The following is a 19,826-nucleotide window of genomic DNA, read 5'->3' as shown; positions in this document are numbered from 1 at the left end:
ACAGGCTGACAACTGAGTTCTACCAAGGGCTTGCCACTCTATTATCTTCATGGTTATTACAATTGTAAGCTAATTTTATCACTGTGAAAACAAAGTGCTGCTGGGGAAGCTGTACTTGTCCACCTAGAGACAAGCAGTGGCGTACCAAGGGGGCATGGGGGATGGGGGGAGGCGGTCCGCCCCGGGTGCACGGCTTGAGAGGGTGGTGCATAGCCAGCCAGGTCCGGGTCCTCCTGCCCTTCCTTTCCCCCGGTCCGCGCCTGCAATCTTACCTCCCCGCTGCTGCTGCTAATCACCGACAAGAATTCTTCTTTCCGACGTCAATTCTGATGTCGGAGAGGACGTTCCGGGCCAGCCAGGCATGGATTGGCTGGCCCGGAACGTCCTCTCCGACATCAAAATTGACGTCGGAAAGAATACTTCTTGTTGGTGATTAGCAGCAGCAGCGGGGAGGTAAGATTGTAGGCGCGGCCAGGGGAAAGGAAGGAGAGAGGCGCTTTTTTTTTCCATGGCAGGGAGGGATGGATGTAGGCAGGCAAGCTGGCTGGCTTTAGCGCGGCAGGGAGGGAGGGAGATAGGCAGGCAGGCAGGCAGGCAGGCAGGCTTTGGGGGTAGACAAAATCTAGAAGGCAGTGGGGGACATAAGGAGGCACTGGGGGCACTAAGGACATGGGAAGGAGGCACTGGGGGCACTATGGACACAGGACGGAGGCACTGGGGGCACTATGGACACAGGAAGGAGGCACTGGGGGCACTATGGACACAGGAAGGAGGCACTGGGGGCACTAAGGACACAAGACGGAGGCACTGAGGGCACTAAGGACATAGGACAGGGGCACTGGGGGCACTATGGACACAGGCCGGAGGCACTGGGGGCACTAAGGACACAGGACGAAGGCACTGGGGGCACTAAGGACATGGGAAGGAGGCACTGGGGGCACCAAGGACATGGGAGGGAAGGAAGGAGGGAGGGAATAGAAAGGGACAATTGTTGGGCCTGAGTGCAGAAAGAAAGAAATGAAAGAAAGGATACACAGTCAATTAATAGATGTCCCCTTTTGATGAAAAAAATAAATGGTCACGTTACCTCTGACTTACTTTCTCTGCAGCAGAGTCGGCAGCCGCAATGAGGTGCAGGAAGGTCCCGCGATGACTCATCTGCTGGCTCTGCTCCTGAAGAAGTAAGTTACGTCGGAGGGGGTGGGCCCGGCAGACGCAGTCATTGCAGGGCTTTGCCACAACTCCCTGCGTCTGCCAGGTCTAACATTTGAGGCACCAAAATGAGTGATAAATTAGTATATTCAGGGTTCATTTGAATATATGAGGTCAATGGGATTCCAACGTAGTACACATAATCCAAATTCAAGTAAAATATACGGCCCCTTTTACTAAGCCACACAGCCGAGTGTCGTGCGGCAAATGCTCCAATGCCCATTCATTCCTATGGGCGTCAGAGCATCTGTTAATAAACGCAGATCTGCTGGTAAAGCATTCCAATGAAGGGGGCCCGTCTCACATAGTTGAACATATTGGTAATCAGGCACATTTAAAAGACATCTGCTCTCTGATCTCAATGCTCTCAGGGCTGCTACAGCTTTAACAGTGAGTCAACAGCTTTGTGTGCATGATGAATGATACAAAGCCTTAGGCCCAGAGACAGGATTTCACATTTTATGTAATAAGCAATGGCCAGTCAGTTAGGGGCTCGCAAAAATGGTGTAACAGAAAAAAAAAAATCAATTAGCTCCCATTAATATTCTTGCTGCTACATTTTGAATGATTTGCATTGGTCTAAAAGTTGATATGGAAGACCCCACAACAGTCCATTGCACTAGTACAAATTAGAAATGATCAAACCGTGGAGGCCATAGTAGCCATTTTGAGAAACAAGCCATGATGGGAAGGAATCAGTGGGCATTATTCTTGCAAATAGGCCTCTGCACTATATGCAAGAGTGGTAAAAATGGATAAAAAGATAGGCCTAGGGGGCCTATGGAGGTGGGAAGGGGTAGGAGTCCTGGTCGGAGGCCTACTGGGTTTGGAGGGGGAGGGGGGAGGTTGGGATTTTAGTGGGCGAAAGAACTTGCTTGTACTTATGCTGGTCACAGTTTATATTCAGCTGGGTCCTTCATAGGTATTTTATGGTTGAATACTGTCGAAAACTCACAGAAGCATGTCAGATTCCACATTGCGAATTAGCCTGGATATTCAGTGCTGGTGCCTGGGCGTGGCCTGGCATCGAATATCCCAGTCTAAATCTAACAACAGTGATCAGTGTCTTCAAAAATACCTACCACGATGAGCTCAGCATTGACGCATACATTTTTGAGTTAATTAATGAAAGGAATGGAATATCCCTCGATAGGGAAAGGAGATTGACTTTACAATGTGGAAGAACTACGAAAAAGCATAATTTCACTATTCTGCATATTTTAGCACAATCTAGAAGCAAACATCTCCTTTTTGATCATCTTTAAATGTAAGGACACAAATTACATGGCATAACAAACCAACGATTCATTTGGCATGAACGTAAACATGGTACATCACTCCAGGCTAGAGAATGACATGGTGACAAAATTCATCACCGTCCCCGTCCCCGTGGATAACCGCGGTAAACCATCTTCATGTCATTCTTTAAGGAGAGAGGGAAAAATCAGAGTATGAACGGCCACAACCATAGACCCTCAAGCTTTGCTTTGAAGAATGCTGGTGTAGAAGGACTGAGGTTGAGATAGACACTAAAGAATGACAGTCTCTGGTATCCAGAGCAGATATTGTGATGTCATAATGCCTTATTCCACAAGTGCCTAAGAGCCAATCACATCAGTGATGTCACAATGGCTTCATTATCCTTGGCTCCCATAAGAATCAGAGTATGAATGGCCACAACCACTGACCCTCAAGCTTTGCTTTGAAGAATGCTGGTGTAGAAGGACTGAGGCTGAAATAGACACTAAAAAATGACATGGGATTATTTCCCGCGGTTATCCGCGGGGACGGAACGGTGATGAATTTTGTCACCGTGTCATTCTCTACTCCAGGCCTTATCATTAGATGACAAACTGACTGTACCTCCAGATTAAAAAGTAAAGCAGACAGTGAGGACTCCTGAGAGGCACCAGTGGTTAGTGCAACCCACGAAGAAACATCATTACCTATGCGTGCTTGTTGAAACTGACCAGGCAGAAAAAAACAGAAAGCCATTTTAAAAGACTACGGCCTATCCCCAGAGTGGGAAACTGCTGCAACTGAAACTCAGAGCGTTCAAAAGGTGAAGCCATGACAGATGCATTGTGACTGCCTGGCACTGTCTCTCTAGACAATGTACAGGCAGGTTTCATATACACAAATAGTGTGAAAAAGAGAGGAAAAGGACCTCAGATGGTGAGCTATTTGACAAGTATGAACTTACATAATAGCGAATGCAGGAACAGGTTTTCTTTCATTGGTCCAAAAACCTCTCAGACTAATCGACTATACAATATATTTTTTATTTTTATTTTTCTGTTTTCATTATTTCTCTATAATTCTTTAATTTTCAAAGACAATCATTATAAATGATCAGCAAAAATTGCACTTATCTGTGTTCTGATCAGGTTCTGATTCGGCCCGACGGGACCCGTTTCACCAATTGTCTTGGCTTCCTCAGGGGTCTGAATTAAATACTGCAAAAAGATAAGATGCATCTAAATCAATATCGACACTGGCTGTTAAAAGTAGATTAAAACAAAATACAGTGCTCCCCCACAAATTCGCAGTCGGCGGTTCAAGGTCCCGGTCATTCGCGGTATTTTCCAACCACGAATGACCGGGCAGGAGAGGGCAGCTGGAGCGCCAGTGAGTGAAGGAAATCACTAGCTGTATGCTCCGACTGCCTCTTCCTGTACTAAAGTCGGGCCTTGCCAATCAGGAGCTGTGTGCCAAAGCAGCTCCTGATTGGTGAGGCCCGAGTTTAGTACCAGAAGAGGCGGTCAGAGCATACAGCGAGTGATTTCCTTCACTCGCTGGCGCTCCAGCTGCCCTCTGCTGCCTCTCCAGCTGCACTCTCCTGTCTCCCCTGCCTAAAAACCGTATTCACGGTTTTTAGAAATTCACAATTTCAGGGGAGTACCGTATTTTCTCGCATATAACGCGCGCGTTATACGTGGTTTTTACGTACCGCGCATACCCTCGCACGTTATACGCGTGAGCGCGTTGTACTAATTTTTTTTTACATAGTTCCCCCCCCCGACGGACCGCTCGCACCCCCACCCCAAAGGACCGCTCGCACGCACCCGCACCCCCACCCCAAAGGACCGCTCGCACGCACTCCCACCCGCACCCGCACCCCCACCCTGAAAGACCGCTCGCACCCCCACAGCCTCCCGACCCCCCCCCCCATCATGTAGAAGCTCCTACCGGTGTCCTGCTGCTTTCTCTTGGCGGTCCCGACACCCGACACGATCGGGGCAAGAGGGAGCTCAAGCCCTCTTGCCCCAGCCAACCGCGGCACCCCTGACACGATCGGGGCAAGAGGGAGCTCAAGCCCTCTCGCCCCCCCCCCCGACTCCCCGACACGATCGGGGCAAAAGGGAGCCCAAGCCCTCTTGCCCCGCCGACTCCCCAACTCACCAACAATATCGGGCCAGGAGGGAGCCCAAGTCCTCCTGGCCCTGGCGACCCCCCCACTAGTTGTTCAGGCCAGGAGGGAGCCCAAACCCTCCTGGCCACGGCGACCCCCTACCCCCACCCCGCACTACATTACTGGCAGGAGGGATCTCAGGCCCTCCTGCCCTCGACGCAAACCCCCCTCCCCCCAACGACCGCCCCCCCAAGAATCTCCAACCGCCCCCCCCAGCCGACCCGTGACCCCCCTGGCCGACCCCCACGACACTCCCCACCCCCTTCCCCGTACCTTTGTGTAGTTGGCCGGACAGAAGGGAGCCAAACCCGCCTGTCCGGCAGGCAGCCAACGACGGAATGAGGCCGGATTGGCCCATCCGTCCCAAAGCTCCGCCTACTGGTGGGGCCTAAGGCGCCTGGGCCAATCAGCATAGGCCCGGGAGCCTTAGGTCACACCTGGGGGCGGGGCCTGAGGCACATGGGCCCAACCCGACCATGTGCCCAAGGCCCCGCCCCCAGGAGGGACCTAAGGCTCCCGGGCCTATTCTGATTGGCCCAGGCGCCTTAGGCCCCACCAGTAGTGCCTGACAGGCGGGTTTGGCTCCCGTCTGTCCGGCCAACTACACAAAGGTACGGGGAAGGGGGGTGGGGGTGTCGTGGGGGGCGGCCAGGGGGGTCGTGGGTTGGCTGGGGGGCGGTCGGAGGTTCTTGGGGGGGGCGGTCGTTGGTAGGGGGGTTTGCATCGAGGGCAGGAGGGCCTGGGATCCCTCCTGCCCGTAATATAGTGCGGGGTGGGGGTAGGGGGTCGCGTGGCCAGGATGGTTTGGGCTCCCTCATGGCCCGAACAACTAGCGGGGGGTGGTCGCCAGGGCCAGGAGGACTTGGGCTCCCTCCTGGCCCAATATTGTTGGGGAGTTGGGGAGTCGGCAGGGCAAGAGGGCTTGGGCTCCCTTTTGCCCCGATCGTGTCGGGGAGTCGGGGGGGCAAGAGGGCTTGAGCTCCCTCTTGCCCCGATCATGTCGGGGGTGCCGCGGTTGGCTGGGGCAAGAGGGCTTGAGTTCCCTCTTGCCCCGATCGTATCGGGGAGTCGGGGGGGCAAGAGGGCTTGAGCTCCCTCTTGCCCCGATTGTGTCGGGGTGCCGCGGTTGGCTGGGGCAAGAGGGCTTGAGCTCCCTCTTACCCCAATCGTGTCGGGGGTGCCGTGGTTGGCTGGGGCAAGAGGGCTTGAGCTCCCTCTTGCCCCGATCGTGTCGGGGAGTCGGGACCGCCAAGAAGAAGCAGCAGGACACCGGTAGGAGCTTCTACATGATGGGGGGGGGGGCGGGAGCCTGTGGGGGTGCGAGCGGTCCTTCAGGGTGGGGGTGCGGGTGGGAGTGCGTGCGAGCGGTCCTTCGGGGTGGGGGTGCGGGTGCGTGCGAGCGGTCCTTCGGGGTGGGGGTGCGAGCGGTCCTGCGGGGGGGGGTGAATCGGACGTCGGGGGGGGCATCAGGCTTTCAGGGTGGGGGACAGGACTTCAAGGGGGAGAGGAAAGTCGGGGCGGGCGAAAGGAGAGTCAGGGTGGCCAGAGGAGAGTCGGGACGGGCGAAAGGAGAGTCAGGCGGCGACGGGAGAGTTGGGCAGCATGCGCGGTATACGGGTGTGCGCTGTATAAAAAAATTTCTGTACATAAATTTGTGTTTTTCGCGCGCTATACCCGTGTGCGCGTTTTACACGGGTGCGCGTTATCTACGTGAAAATACGGTACTGTCGTACTTATTACATTAAGCTTGACCAGTTCGTAAATAAAAAAATGGCGCTGGTGAACAACAATGCTGGAGCATGCGCAATTATGCTCTCAGAGTGTGATGTCATGAACAGCTGATAGTCTCTATTGATCCAGTCACTAATGCCTTCAAACAGGGACATATCAGATTGGGATTCAAAGAATGTGAAATTTCAACATAATTTACCTATTGCATTGTGCTCAGCAAGGAAAAGTATCATGCGGAGATTTGCCAGCAACTTGAAAATGTTGATGTTTATGAGAAATTATCATTGAACCTCACTTCTAGACTTCAGAGGATAATATTGAAATTAACCAATGAAGGCCGGGCTACAAGGTTGCTTACTCAGAAAGATCATAAATTTTTTAACAAACAATGGCCGACAACTCCAGTATTGCACACCTTGCCTAAAGTGCACAAAAATGCACATGGTCCGCCAGGTAGACCTACTATGTCTTCCAGAGACTCTTTACCGGAGCTCTTGTCTGTCTTCTTAGATCAAATTTTACTTGATGAGGCAACAAAAATGAAATCTTATACACGAGATACCACTGATGTGCTCAACAAATTATCTGACATCAAAGAAGAGGATTATCCCTTTTTATAAATGACATTTGATGTGGCCTCTCTTTATACAACTTGATATCAGCCTTCATCAAGCAACTATACTGGTTATCCATCCCATCTCGAATAAAATTTAAAACTTTATTCATCATATACCAAATAATTCATGGAAACTCAGCAGCTCCACTTATCCAGCTCTTCTCAAAGGCATGGACTACCTCCCACAGAACTCTTAAAAGGGTATGACTAAACCTTCCTTCAACAAAGAATATCCTATACAAGCAAAGTTTTCACTCCATGGGGATGAAAACCTGGAATGACCTCACTGAAACGACCCGAATGGAACCCAACTACACCACATTCTGGAAAAAAAATGAAAACCTACCTCTTTGACACCTGAACATCTCAGATCTTCCCCTGCCCAAATGTTCCCCCCTTCTCTCCCTTGCCTCTCCGCTCCTCTCACTTCTCTTTGTAAGTCGCCTTGAGCCTGCTTAGTTATGTGCAACACAAAAATAGAAGATTAGATTAGATGAGGCTTTAGATGTGATTAAGCATATTCTAGATGAAAGAGAAAAACCACATATTATACCTACAAATTTTCTGCTTTCTTTGGAACATTTAACAATGAAAAATAATTTTTTTCTACACAATGACATTTTTCACCAACAGAAAACAGGCGTTGCTATGGGCGCTACATTTGCGCCGTCTGGTGCTAATTTGTACATGTCAAGTTTTGAAACAAGTTGGGTAGAATGCTCGGACGCAGGAGGATTGCAAAAACCTGCAAAGTAACATAAACACACTCGAAAAATGGGCCACGACTTGGCACATGACGTGGATTAGTGTAAAGTGATGCATGTTGGTAACAAAAAACTTATACACGAATACAGGATGTCCGGTGCAGTAGTTGGAGAGACCCCTCAGGAAAGAGACTTGGGAGTACTGATCGACAAGTAAATGAAGCCGTTTGCGCAATGCGCGGCAGCGACAAAAGGGCGAACAGAATGCTGGGAAAGATTAAGAAGGGGATCACGAATAGATCAGAGAAGGTTATCATGCCGCTGTACTGGGCCATGGTATGCCCTCACCTGGAATACTGCGTCCAGCACTGGTTGTACATAAAGAAGGACACAGTACTACTCGAAAGGGTCCAGAGAAGAGCGACTAAAATGGTTAAGGGGCTGGAGGAGTTGCCGTACAGTGAGAGATTAGAGAAACTGGGCCTCTTCACCCTTGAAAAGAGGAGACTGAGAGGGGACATGATCGAAACATTCAAGATAATGAAGTGAATAGACTTAGTAGATAAAGACAGGTTGTTTACCCTCTCCAAGGTAGAGAGAACGAGAGGGCAATCTCTAAAGTTAGAAGGGGATAGATTCCGTACAAATGTAAGGAAGTTCTTCTTCACCCAGAGAGTAGTAAAAAACTGGAACGCTCTCTGGAGGCTGTTATAGGGGAAAACACCCTCCAGGGATTCAAGACAAAGTTAGACAAGTTCCTGCTGAACCAGAACGTACGCAGGTAAGGCTTGTCTCAGTTAGGGCACTGGTCTTTGACCTAAGGGCCACCACGTGAGCGGACTACTTGGCACGATGGACCACTGGTCTGACCCAGCAGCGGCAATTCTTATGTTCTTATGCTCACCTTTTTCAGATAAAATCCACAGGTGGTATTGCTTCATTGACAATGTTTTGGTTCTCGAGAAGGGAACTGAAGATGAACTTTTTCAATTTAAGTCCTGGTTAAATTCATGTAATGAAAGTTTAAAATTCACGATGAACTTTTCTAGTTCTATGATTGTTTTTTTAGATTTAAAGATCGTACAGATTACGAATCATTTTGAAACTGATCTGCCGACTATACCAACTGACAGAAACACTTTTTTAGACTACAAAAGCTGTCATCAAGGCAAATTAAGAGACAATCTTCCATTTTACCAGTTTTTGCATTTAAAAAAGAATTGCTCTACTAAACATAAATTTAAAGTTCAGTCAAAATTTTATTCTCTAAATTAATCAATAGAGGATATCCGGGCCCAGTATTACGTCGAGCATTGATGAGGGCTAAATACTATAACAGAGATTTATTATTAGATGCGGACAATAAAGAAAATAACAAACGATGAAAGCGTCCAGACCTGTGTCATGAGGTTTACAGCATTGGGCAATGTTCCAGCAAACATCATAAACAATAATTGGAAGATTATACAGACAAACCCATTGTTTAAAGATGTGCAGCTAAGGATGGTGTTTTCTTGGGAGAAAAATCTTAAAGACGTTCTCAGTCCAGCAGCATATAGAATGAATTTCCCTGAAGGAAAGCATTCGCTGCCATTGGGCTTTTTCAAATGTGGGTCCTGCAGCATATGTTCTATTACAAGCCAAGGGAAAATGTTCATCAACCCATTTGATAATAAAGAGTACATGATCTAATGCGCCAAGATGGCCGCTACATCTTACTGTTGAGATAGACACTGTGGATCCTACCTGTGACTGAATTTGTTCTAACTATGCCGAAATGGAGGGGTAGAAGTGTCGGTAATGCCTCCCGACGCCATGCTGTTCCCCCGATCGGCACTATTGATGAATTCCAGCAACGACAACAGAGGGAAACGGAGCTGTCAGGAACTCGTCTGCAGGAGACACCAGCGAGGAGTGACGCAGCGGTTGATCTCCCTGGGCTTGATGCCACCTTGAGTCCTGACATCAGATCGCCGCCCCCCGCAACCTCAGAGAGCGAGCTCTCCGTGCGTGCTCAACAGGTCCGAAGAGTATACTATTCGACGTTTCTTGACTTGCAAATCTGAATATATTATTTATGTCATTTTTTTGCCCTTGTGTCAAAATCTATGTGGGCAAATCCATTCGCCCATTTAGGATCAGGATGTGTGAGCATCAATCTAATCTGAAATGGAAGAAAAGTAGTGAACCTTTAATTGAGCATTGTATAGCTTTCAACCACAGTTTCACTGATCTTAAATGTATGTGTATTGACACTGAACAGAAACATAGCAGGGGAGGTGACCGATGTAAAAAAATTACTCCAGCGTGAAACGTGTTGCATTTTTAGATTAAAATCAGTAAAGACATGTGGAGGGGCATAATCGAAAGGGATGTCTAAGTCCGTTTACGTCCATTTTGCAAGTCGTCCAAAGTCAAAAAGCCTAAGTACCATTTTCGAAAGAGACGTCCAACGTCTTTTGACTTTTGAAAATCTTCCAAATTATACGTCCTGTAGATGTGATCTAAAATGTCTATCTTTTTAGTCCATTTTCGGCCAAATGTCCATCCAAGTCAAAAACATCTAGAATAAGCCCTGTTGGACGTGGGAGGGGCATGCAAAGTGAGTGACCTTACAGGGGTATCTTACAGGGCACTGCTGTGAACTTCACAAACAGGTGCCATGGCTTCCCCTCACTACAGCTCCCTTATAGGTGATGGTGAGCCCCCCAAATCACCTCCAGAATCCCCTATACCCACTTATCTACCATCCCTATAGCTCTTATGGATGCAGCAGCCACTTATATGCCAGTCCAAAAGGGTTTCAATATCAATACAGTGATTACAGGGGCTTATGTTTCAATATCAATACAGTGATTACAGGTGCTTCATGTAGGAAGTCATCCAGGCGTACATGGATACGATGCGAAGACGGGTTTTGAAAAGCTGTCCGGACCCCCAGACATGTCCTCAAAAGGAAGACATGTCCGAGGAAATCCAGACGTCTGTTAACCCTAATTATGAGCCCATTAGAGACAGAGAAAGTACCTGCCCATAATGTGTACAAGACTGCTTACATCTTAGTAGAAATGATTAGTAGTAGCAGTTTTACAGTAGATGGTTTTTCACATGCTGTGCAAATGTTAGGTCTTAACACCCTTTAGTAAAAGGGTGCCATAGTTTCTTATCCTAACGAGCCTTCCCAGCTGTTGCACCTTTGGAATTCACCCTGCAGGAACATTTTAGGCCAGATTCCATAAAATGCGTCTAACTCGGCAGGCGCCTCGGCAAACAGAACCTACTACAGCACCCAAGTTAGACGCCTACCAGTAACTAACTGAATCCATGCCCAAATCTACCTTAAACCATTCCAACTTGCTGATAGGTGCCTCAGTGTAGACGTCCACATCTAAGTAGTAGCCGTCTGCTGAGTTAAGCACTTACTGGCAAATTAATTTTTTGATCCGGTTTTTAATGGTGCTTTCAATTATCAGTGCCAATTAAGCCAATTGTTAGATGCCTAGATTTGGAAAAGTGCCACCGATCGGTCTCTAAGTGTACGCACCTTTTACAGAATCAGGGTCTTTATGTGCATATGCGACTGCACAATTTTATGAAAGACGTTTTCTGTGAGTAAAATTGGCTTTGCACGCCAAAAAAACTTTATAAAAATACTGCCTATACACTGTGGTTCACAAGCTGATCTTTATCAGGATCAGTGGCATAGTATGGAAGGGGGGGGGGAGTCAGACTGCCCCAGGCACTGTCTTCATGAGGATGCCAGCATTTATTTATTCAAATTTTCTAAATTGTTCTCCCAGAGGAGCTCAGAACGGTTTACATGAATTTATTCAGGTACTCAAGCATTTTTCCCTGTCTGTCCTGGTGGGCTCACAATCTATGTAACCTGGGGCAATGGGGGGATTAAGTGACTTGCCCAGGGTCACAAAGAGCAGCGTGGGTTTGAACCCACAACCTCAGAGTAGCTTTAACCACTGCACCACTCTAGAAATCAAAATGTAGTAAAAGTGAGCCAAGTATAGGACAAGCAAGTCATTGTTACATCACAGATGAGGTTGGCTCTTAGGCATTGGTGGAATGAAGCTTTATGATGTCACAATACTAGTTCTGGTTATCAGAGACTGAAGCTTTTCATACTGTTTACTTATTCAATTTTCTATATTGTTTTCCCAGGGGAGCTCAGAACGGTTTACATGAATTTATTCAGGTACTCAAGCATTTTTTCCTGTCTATCCTGGTGGGCTCACAATCTATCTAATATACCTGGGGCAATGGGGGGATTAAGTGACTTGCCCAGGGTCACAAGAAGTAACGTGGGTTTGAACTCACAACCTCAGGGTGCGGAGGCTATAGCTTCAACCACTGCGCCACACTCTCCACACCTTTCCTCCTCTCTGCTCCCCCACATTCCTCTTTAAATACAAGTTTTCAAGGTGTTATTAAAAATTTGATTAATCGCCTATCAACATTCTAGGCGATGTACAGTACAATTAAAATGAGGGGAACAAAATTAAAATAATTAACAAAAGCCAAGTCATGGACAAGACTGACAGACAAACAGGAAAAAAGAGGACAGACAGATGGTGAAATACAATATTATCAGAAAAGAATACAATTAAGGACATCACAAAAGGGTAGGGAAAGAGTTAGTTCAGAGCTGCCTTTTCTGAAATTGTGAAAGAATTCCGAGTTACAGAGTAAAAGCATCGTTATAAAGGAAGCTTTTTAACGCTCCTTTAAATTTATCAGTTTGATTCCTCTCTAAGATAGGCGGGGAGGGAGTTCCAAATTTGGGGTGCTGCAACAGCGAATGAAGTGGTGCGTCGTGTATGGAAAGTTTTGAGGGAGGGGACAAAAAGTAGATTTTGAGGAGAAGATCTTAGAATTCTAGCGGAAACGTGAGGAATCAATAATTTATCAATAAAAGCTGGCTGTCTAGATTTAAGTGTTTTGAAAGTGAGGAGGGCAATTTTGAAGGTGATACGGTGTGGGATAGGGAGCCAGTGAGCGTTTCTTTAAAGTAATGGGGTAACATGATTGCTGCTCAGGTCAGCCCTGGCTCCCTTCTGACATCACTTCCTGGTAGCGGGACCAGGACATGACATCAGAAGGAAGCTGAGGATAGTGCGATCCTGCTCATGCTGGTGAATGTTTCATGAGTTATGTAGGTACGTAGGGGGGCGGGTGTTCAGGCATTGAGGGGCGGGGGAGGTACCCGGTTGGCAATGCTGTACGCCACTGCCCCAAGCGCCAACCTCCCTAGCTACCTCACTGATCAGAATGTACATTATAATAGTTTTCAGTCTGACTTGTACGTTGAAAATACCCTGTAATGAAATAAAAAGAAGAATATGTATGTGTGTTTAAAGGAAAGTGAATGGACTGAAACTATGTAGGCACATGAATCCTCAGGGGACCTTTCTTACTCACCATGACGCCAAAGTTTGCACATTCTTCTGGTATTGGTAATACAGGTCTGAAGCAGGAATTTTGCCAGCACAGTTTACATTGTAGCCAAAGGACTGTGCATATTTACAGAGCTCTCATTTGGGGTTTTTAAAGTCTTCTTAGTCACTGAATAACTGGAAGCATTTAATCTCTGGGACATGGCCAGAGTTCAGATGAAATTGGTTGTCTTGATCCTTTCTCTGCGGATAATTTGCACTGCAATCGTAACCGGCCAAGAGGATATGACTAATACAGAGTTAATGCCACTGTTTGAACTAAAGATTCAAAAACCTAACATAAAGCAGCTTTTTTTAAGTTGCATAACAATTTTGACACTCAGATTGTGTGCTCATTTACCCACACTGCCATAGTTCTGCGATGAGAAATCCCACAGGTATGCATGTGAATGGCCCGGTCCTCTGTCAGACAGTGACTCTCCATTAGAACATAAGGAAGGCGAAGCTGGATTAAACCAAAGGGCCTTAAGGACCCATTAGGTGAATCTCACTCTTTTTCTAAGTTTATTCTATATTTGATTGATATACCGACCATCGACAAGTATCTGGTCGGTTTACAATATTAAAATTAAGGTACAATTTTAAAAATAAAAGGGGTCATTTACTAAATATAACATAAGTAGCTGATGAGACATATACAGACTTGTTACGTGAGGCGCTGGGGATATGAAAAATGCATCGAAGTAAAAAAAAAATTTTTAAGAGGAAGGGAAGAAACAAGAGGGAGGGGAAGAAACAAGGAGGGGGAGCCGCTTCTTATTGGACTAACTCAATGCATTTTCGATTAGCTTTCAAAAGCACCGGTTTTTACATACACACACACACACACATAAAAACTTGTTTTTCTTTCTTTGTGTTAAAAAAACGTTCCACTTGGGACGTGAGCTCCGGGCCTCTTTTCCGGCGGCCATAGCGCACTGAGCGCGTGGCCACCACAAAGTTCAGTCCATTTGTTACCTCTGACCACAGCAAGAACCGTAAAAGGCATTTCAATGCTCCTTCTCATGTTCGTAGGAAGATTATGTCCTCCCCTTTATCTAAGGAGCTAAGACAGAAATGCAGTGTCCGCTCTATGCCCATTCGAAAGGATGATGAAGTCCAGGTCGTCCGAGGACATTATAATGGTCAGCAGATCGGCAAAGTGGTCCAAGTATACAGAAAAAAGTATGGCATCTACATTGAATGCCAATGGTACCGCGGTCCATGTTGGTATTCACCCCAGTAAGGTGGTGATAACCAAGTTAAACTGGACAAGGATCGCAGGAAGATCTTAGAACGCAAAGCCAAGGAGAAGGGCAAATATAAGGAGGAAAGCATTGAAAAGATGCAGGAATAAAGTGGATTACTGTGCAAAATCAATTTAAAAAAAAAAACTTCACTTAAAAAAAAAAAAAAAAAAAAGTTCCACTTCTTCTCTATGAGATTTCCACAGGTGCATTCAAAACTTTCTTTGATCCCATATCTAGCATAAACCCTAGATGATAAATATGCAAATTGCTTGCCCTTTCAAACTTATCTCTTACACTTGGATTAATGTCACAATAGCCTTCTTCTTGATAGCAACTTTTATTTAGATTGTACAGTGAACACTTTTATGTGCTGCTTACATAACTCTTGACATTAAAGATCAAAGAAAGCATATGGCACGCCAGGCAAATATTGCCATTTGCAAATTAATAATGACTAACAAATGATCGGGAGGAGCAGAGTTTGTCTTGTCTGTCATGAATCCTTTTCCTTGTTATTAGTCTACTACTTTGGAAGGTTTTCAAGTTTTATTTAAAATTTGATTTGAACGCTTATTAATTATCTAAGCGATATATCATTTTTTTTTAAAGGAAAAATTAACAGTCATGATCAAATACAGTCAAAAATACACTAGACATACTTCACAATCAGGGAAGAAAACGGAAAGAACTCCAATAAAATATACATCAGACCCTCAATATTCACAGGGGTTAGGGGCAGAGCCGGCCTGCGAATAGGGAAAATTGTGAATAATTTTTTAGGCTGACTCTGACCCACCCTCGCCTCCCTCCTGCATCCCCGACCTTACCTGGTGGACTAATGGCGACACACGGCAGGAGCGATCTTCCCACACTCCTGCCCCGTATTTTGGATAATTTGAAGCCTTCTTATTTCTTTTTGTGTGATGATCTTGTAAAGCAAATTACAGTAATCTAGCTTGGTGATTACTAAAGAATGAATCGGGACGTTTAATGAAACTGGTTCTAAGAACTTTGCTAATGATCTAATCAACCAGAGATTGTAGAAGCAGTTTTTGACAACTGCACTGATCTGATCATGAAAGGAGAGCTTTTGGTCAATGATAACACCTAAGATTTTAATATTAGTGACCATTTGCAATTGGGTGTCTCCAAGATGAATTGGAGAGATCATAGACAGTCCATCTTTCCATGGAAATAGCATGGTTCTTATTTTAGATATGTTTAGGGCCAGCATGTTGTCATTAAGCCACTGACTAATTTTTTTCAATCTTCTGGTTAATCCTCTTTATGTCATTAGGGCTCTCGTCGTCTAATGGATACAAAAGTGGTATGTCATCCACGTAGGCGTATATGGAGAATCCGATTGACTAAGTGTCATTAGTGGCATCAAGAAGATATTGAAAAGAAGGGGGGATAATATGGAGTTTATTCCATTCAATCTGCTTGCTCCATGACATGAAAATACCCGACGGGACCCGTTTCGCCTGAAAGGCTTTATCAAGGGTTCCTGTTGGGAGCACTGAAATCTGGCTTCCTCTTTCTCCCGGGTTCATTTTTAAAGTAACGGGGTAACCTGATCATAGTTTTTAAAGTTGCTGCTTAGGTCATCCCTGGCTCCCTTCTGACATCACTTCCTGGTAGCGGGACCAGGACATGACATCAGAAGGAAGCTGAGGATAGTGCGATCCTGCTCATGCCAGTGAATGTTTCATGAGGTATGTAGGTACATAGGGAGGGTGGGTGTTCAGGCAGTGAGGGGCAGGGGAGGTACCCGGTGTGGCAATGCTGTACGCCACTGCCTCAGACGCCTACCTCACTGATCAGAATGTACATTATAATAGTTTTCAGTCTGACTTGTACGTTGAAAATACCCTGTAATGAAATAAAAAGAAGAATATATGTGTGTGTTTAAAGACTATTAATGATCAATTTATGTATAACTGGGTCAAAAATAGGAAAGAAAAGCTTTAAAAGCGAGGGAGGGATCAAATCCAGGGTAGATCCTTTAGAGTTGATAGTTTTTTAAGATCGTTTAAAGATGGTACATTAAAGTTGGCGCTCTATTTTTCATGTGTGTTAATCTTTACTAGCAAAAGCTACCTCTGTGAAAAATAATGCTACTGTATTATTCCGTTATGTATTTGTCAATTTTACTGAAAAGGTTCTCTTGTCAAAGGAAAAAAAAACAAAAAGACTATCCAAACGTAATGCAAATACAGGTTGCAAACTGACATCAGTTTTGTAATTCTTGTTGCACTAGTTTTGAAGCTGAATTAGTGCATTTTTGAAACGTCTAAGCAGGGCAGGCTCAAAATGATATGGTGGCCTGGACCTACTTCTGTTTTGGTGTTCACATCCTGGATCTGAACTCACTCTCTTTTAGGGCTCCCAATGCTCCACTCCCCCAGGCCAGTTCAATCCTCCCTCCTCTGATGCTACTGCCCAGTCCTGACAAGATGCGGCTTCATAGACCAGTTGCCGTATCAATCAGCAGCATCGGCGGGGTCCTCCTTTCACTGATGCTGATGTTGACACTGGTACTAACACTCTCCCCTCATGGCAGCTGGCCGGGCAGCAGCATCGGAGGAGGGAGGAGAGTATTCAAGCCACATCTCCGCTTAACTTATGGGCTGTGATGTCCCTGCCTCTGGTGTTTGGCACCCTTTAGCATTTGTGCATTGGGCCAGAGACTCACCTGGTCCATAGGTTAAGCCAACCCTGTGTAACATAGTAACATAGTAGATGACGGCAGATAAAGACCCGAATGGTCCATCCAGTCTGCCTAACCTGATTCAATTTAAATTTCTTCTTCTTAGCTATTTCTGAGCAAGAATCCAAAGCTCTACCCGGTACTGTGCTTGGGTTCCAACGGCCGAAATCTCTGTCAAAACCTACTCCAGCCCATCTAAACCCTCCCAGCCATTGATGCCCTCCCCAGCCCATCCTCCTCCAAACGGCCAGGCAAGTCTGCCCAGTACTGGCCTTAGATCAATATTTATTATTATTTTCTGATTCTAGATCCTCTGTGTTCATCCCACGCTTCTTTGAACTTCATCACCGTTTTCTTCTCCACTACCTCTCTTGGGAGTGCATTCCAGGCATCCACCAGCCTCTACGTAAAGTAGAAATTCCTAACATTGCCTTTGGATCTACCACCCCTCAACCTCAAATTATGTCCTCTGGTTTTACCATTTACCTTTCTCTGGAAAAGATTTTGTTCTACATTAATACCCTTCAAGTATTTGAACGTCTGAATCATATCTCCCCTGTCTCTCCTTTCCTCTAGGGTATACATATTCAGGGTTTCCAGTCTCTCCTCATACGTCTTCTGGAACAAGCCTCCTATCATTTTCATCCTCCTCTGGACCGCTTCAAGTCTTCTTACGTCCTTCGCCAGATACGGTCTCCAAAACTGAACAAAATACTCCAAATGGGGCCTTACCAATGACCTGTACCAATGACTTGTACAGGGGCATCAACACCTTCTTCCTTCTACTGGCTACGCCTCTCTTTATACAGCCCAGCATCCTTCTGGCAGCAACCACCGCCTTGTCACACTGTTTTTTCGCCTTTAGATCTATGGACACTATCAAATAGTACCAATTTCTAAGTTTTCACCATAGTTACTCTCCATTCATACATCTTTCACATGCATTCACAATTTTTTTCATTTAGGTACTTATATACTGCCCGGTAGATAGGGCGGCTGCTCAGAGAGGTTCATGATAAAAGCATACACTCCCCCCTCCATATTCATGGGATTTGCACTCGCAACTTCAATTATTCACGGTTTTTATCACCTCCCGGGCCACACCACAACTTACTTAGGGCTGACTCTGACCCAAACCCACCTCCCTCCTGCCTCCCAGATCCCTACTTACTTAGGCAGGCTCTGGCCCACCCCCACAACTTACATTTTAAAGCCTGATGGTCTAGCGGTGAAGCGGGACAGGAGCGATCTTCCTATGATCCTGCCCTGTGCAGAGCCACCAACAAAAATGGCGGCCGTGAGCTCCCGCTGTAGCCTCCATCCTTATCTGTTTCCTAATCTTCTCTATGAATGTTGCAGATAAGTTGACCACTGTAGTTTGATAGAGGAATTTTAACAAGAGGTTATTTGCCACTTTTCTTATGCCACCTCTCTTCTACAGCCTCATAACGACATACTTCTTTTCAGAAGGATAGGGAATTCAGCATGAGAACTGAGAGGGACCAGAGTGCACTCCATTTCTGTCGCTATTCCATAAGCTTCTTTACATGAGACTGAGGTTCCATTTTTTTTTTCTAATCCATTTCTGCAAATAAAAGCTTTCATGTTATTATATCTAGTATGTAAAGCCCGAGCCTACATGATCTGTTTTCTGTTATATTGTATACTAGCTGATGCCCCGGCGTTGCACGGGTATTTAATTATAGCAATAACACTGTAAATGGATTCAAATAAAGATACTTTATAGTGGTGAATGAAATTATTTTTTTACAGCTTAATAAAAAGTACAATATTCAAATTATAATGTGAAATATTTGACAAAATGAATACAATACAACTAACGCAAAACGTGATTATAAACAACAATTTTAGTTTCACCTCCTGGAGCAAGAACATATAAATTATTGGGTGAACCCACCCTTGAGCAAGCAACATAGAGTTGTGGGCCGCGAGACCCCAGAACATATCACCCCAGGTAGTGAGGGATCTGCATACCAAGTTTCGTTCAAATCGGTCAAGCCGTTTTTGAATTACAGTGAGAATGGCAGCTTTTTACATTTTTTCCATTGACATGAATGGGTGAAATCTGATTTTCTGTTTGTAGCTCCGCCCACGTGTGCAGGTGGGCCGTGAGACCCCCAGAACATATCACCCCAGGTAGTGAGGGATCTGCATACCAAGTTTCGTTCAAATCGGTCAAGCAGTTTTTGAATTACAGTGAGAATGGCAGCTTTTTACATTTTTTCCATTGACATGAATGGGTGAAATCTGATTATCTGTTTGTAGCTCCGCCCACGTGTGCAGGTGGGCCGCGAGACCCCCAGAACATATCACCCCAGGTAGTGAGGGATCTGCATACCAAGTTTCGTTCAAATCGGTCAAGCCGTTTTTGAATTACAGTGAGAATGGCAGCTTTTTACATTTTTTCCATTGACATGAATGGGTGAAATCTGATTTTCTGTTTGTAGCTCCGCCCACGTGTGCAGGTGGGCCGCGAGACCCCCAGAACATATCACCCCAGGTAGGGATCTGCATACCAAGTTTCGTCCAAATTGGTCACAGTGAGAATGGCAGCTTTTTACATTTTTTCCATTGACATGAATGGGTGAAATCTGATTTTCTGTTTGTAGCTCCGCCCACGTGTGCAGGTGGGCCGTGAGACCCCCAGAACATATCACCCCAGGTAGTGAGGGATCTGCATACCAAGTTTCGTTCAAATCGGTCAAGCCGTTTTTGAATTACAGTGA

At 45.8% G+C, this 19,826-nt stretch overlaps 1 pseudogene; it reads left to right on the top strand.

The window, feature by feature from the left end:
* The first annotated feature begins 12,708 nt into the window (after positions 1-12,708).
* On the top strand, positions 12,709-14,476 carry LOC117354798 (annotated as a pseudogene).
* Positions 14,477-19,826: the final 5,350 nt, after the last annotated feature.

Source organism: Geotrypetes seraphini, chromosome 2 (assembly GCF_902459505.1).
Source record: "Geotrypetes seraphini chromosome 2, aGeoSer1.1, whole genome shotgun sequence".
NCBI classification, from domain to species: Eukaryota; Metazoa; Chordata; class Amphibia; order Gymnophiona; family Dermophiidae; genus Geotrypetes; species Geotrypetes seraphini.
Note: the sequence above shows the minus strand (reverse complement) of the source record. Positions and strands in the feature narration are given on the sequence as shown.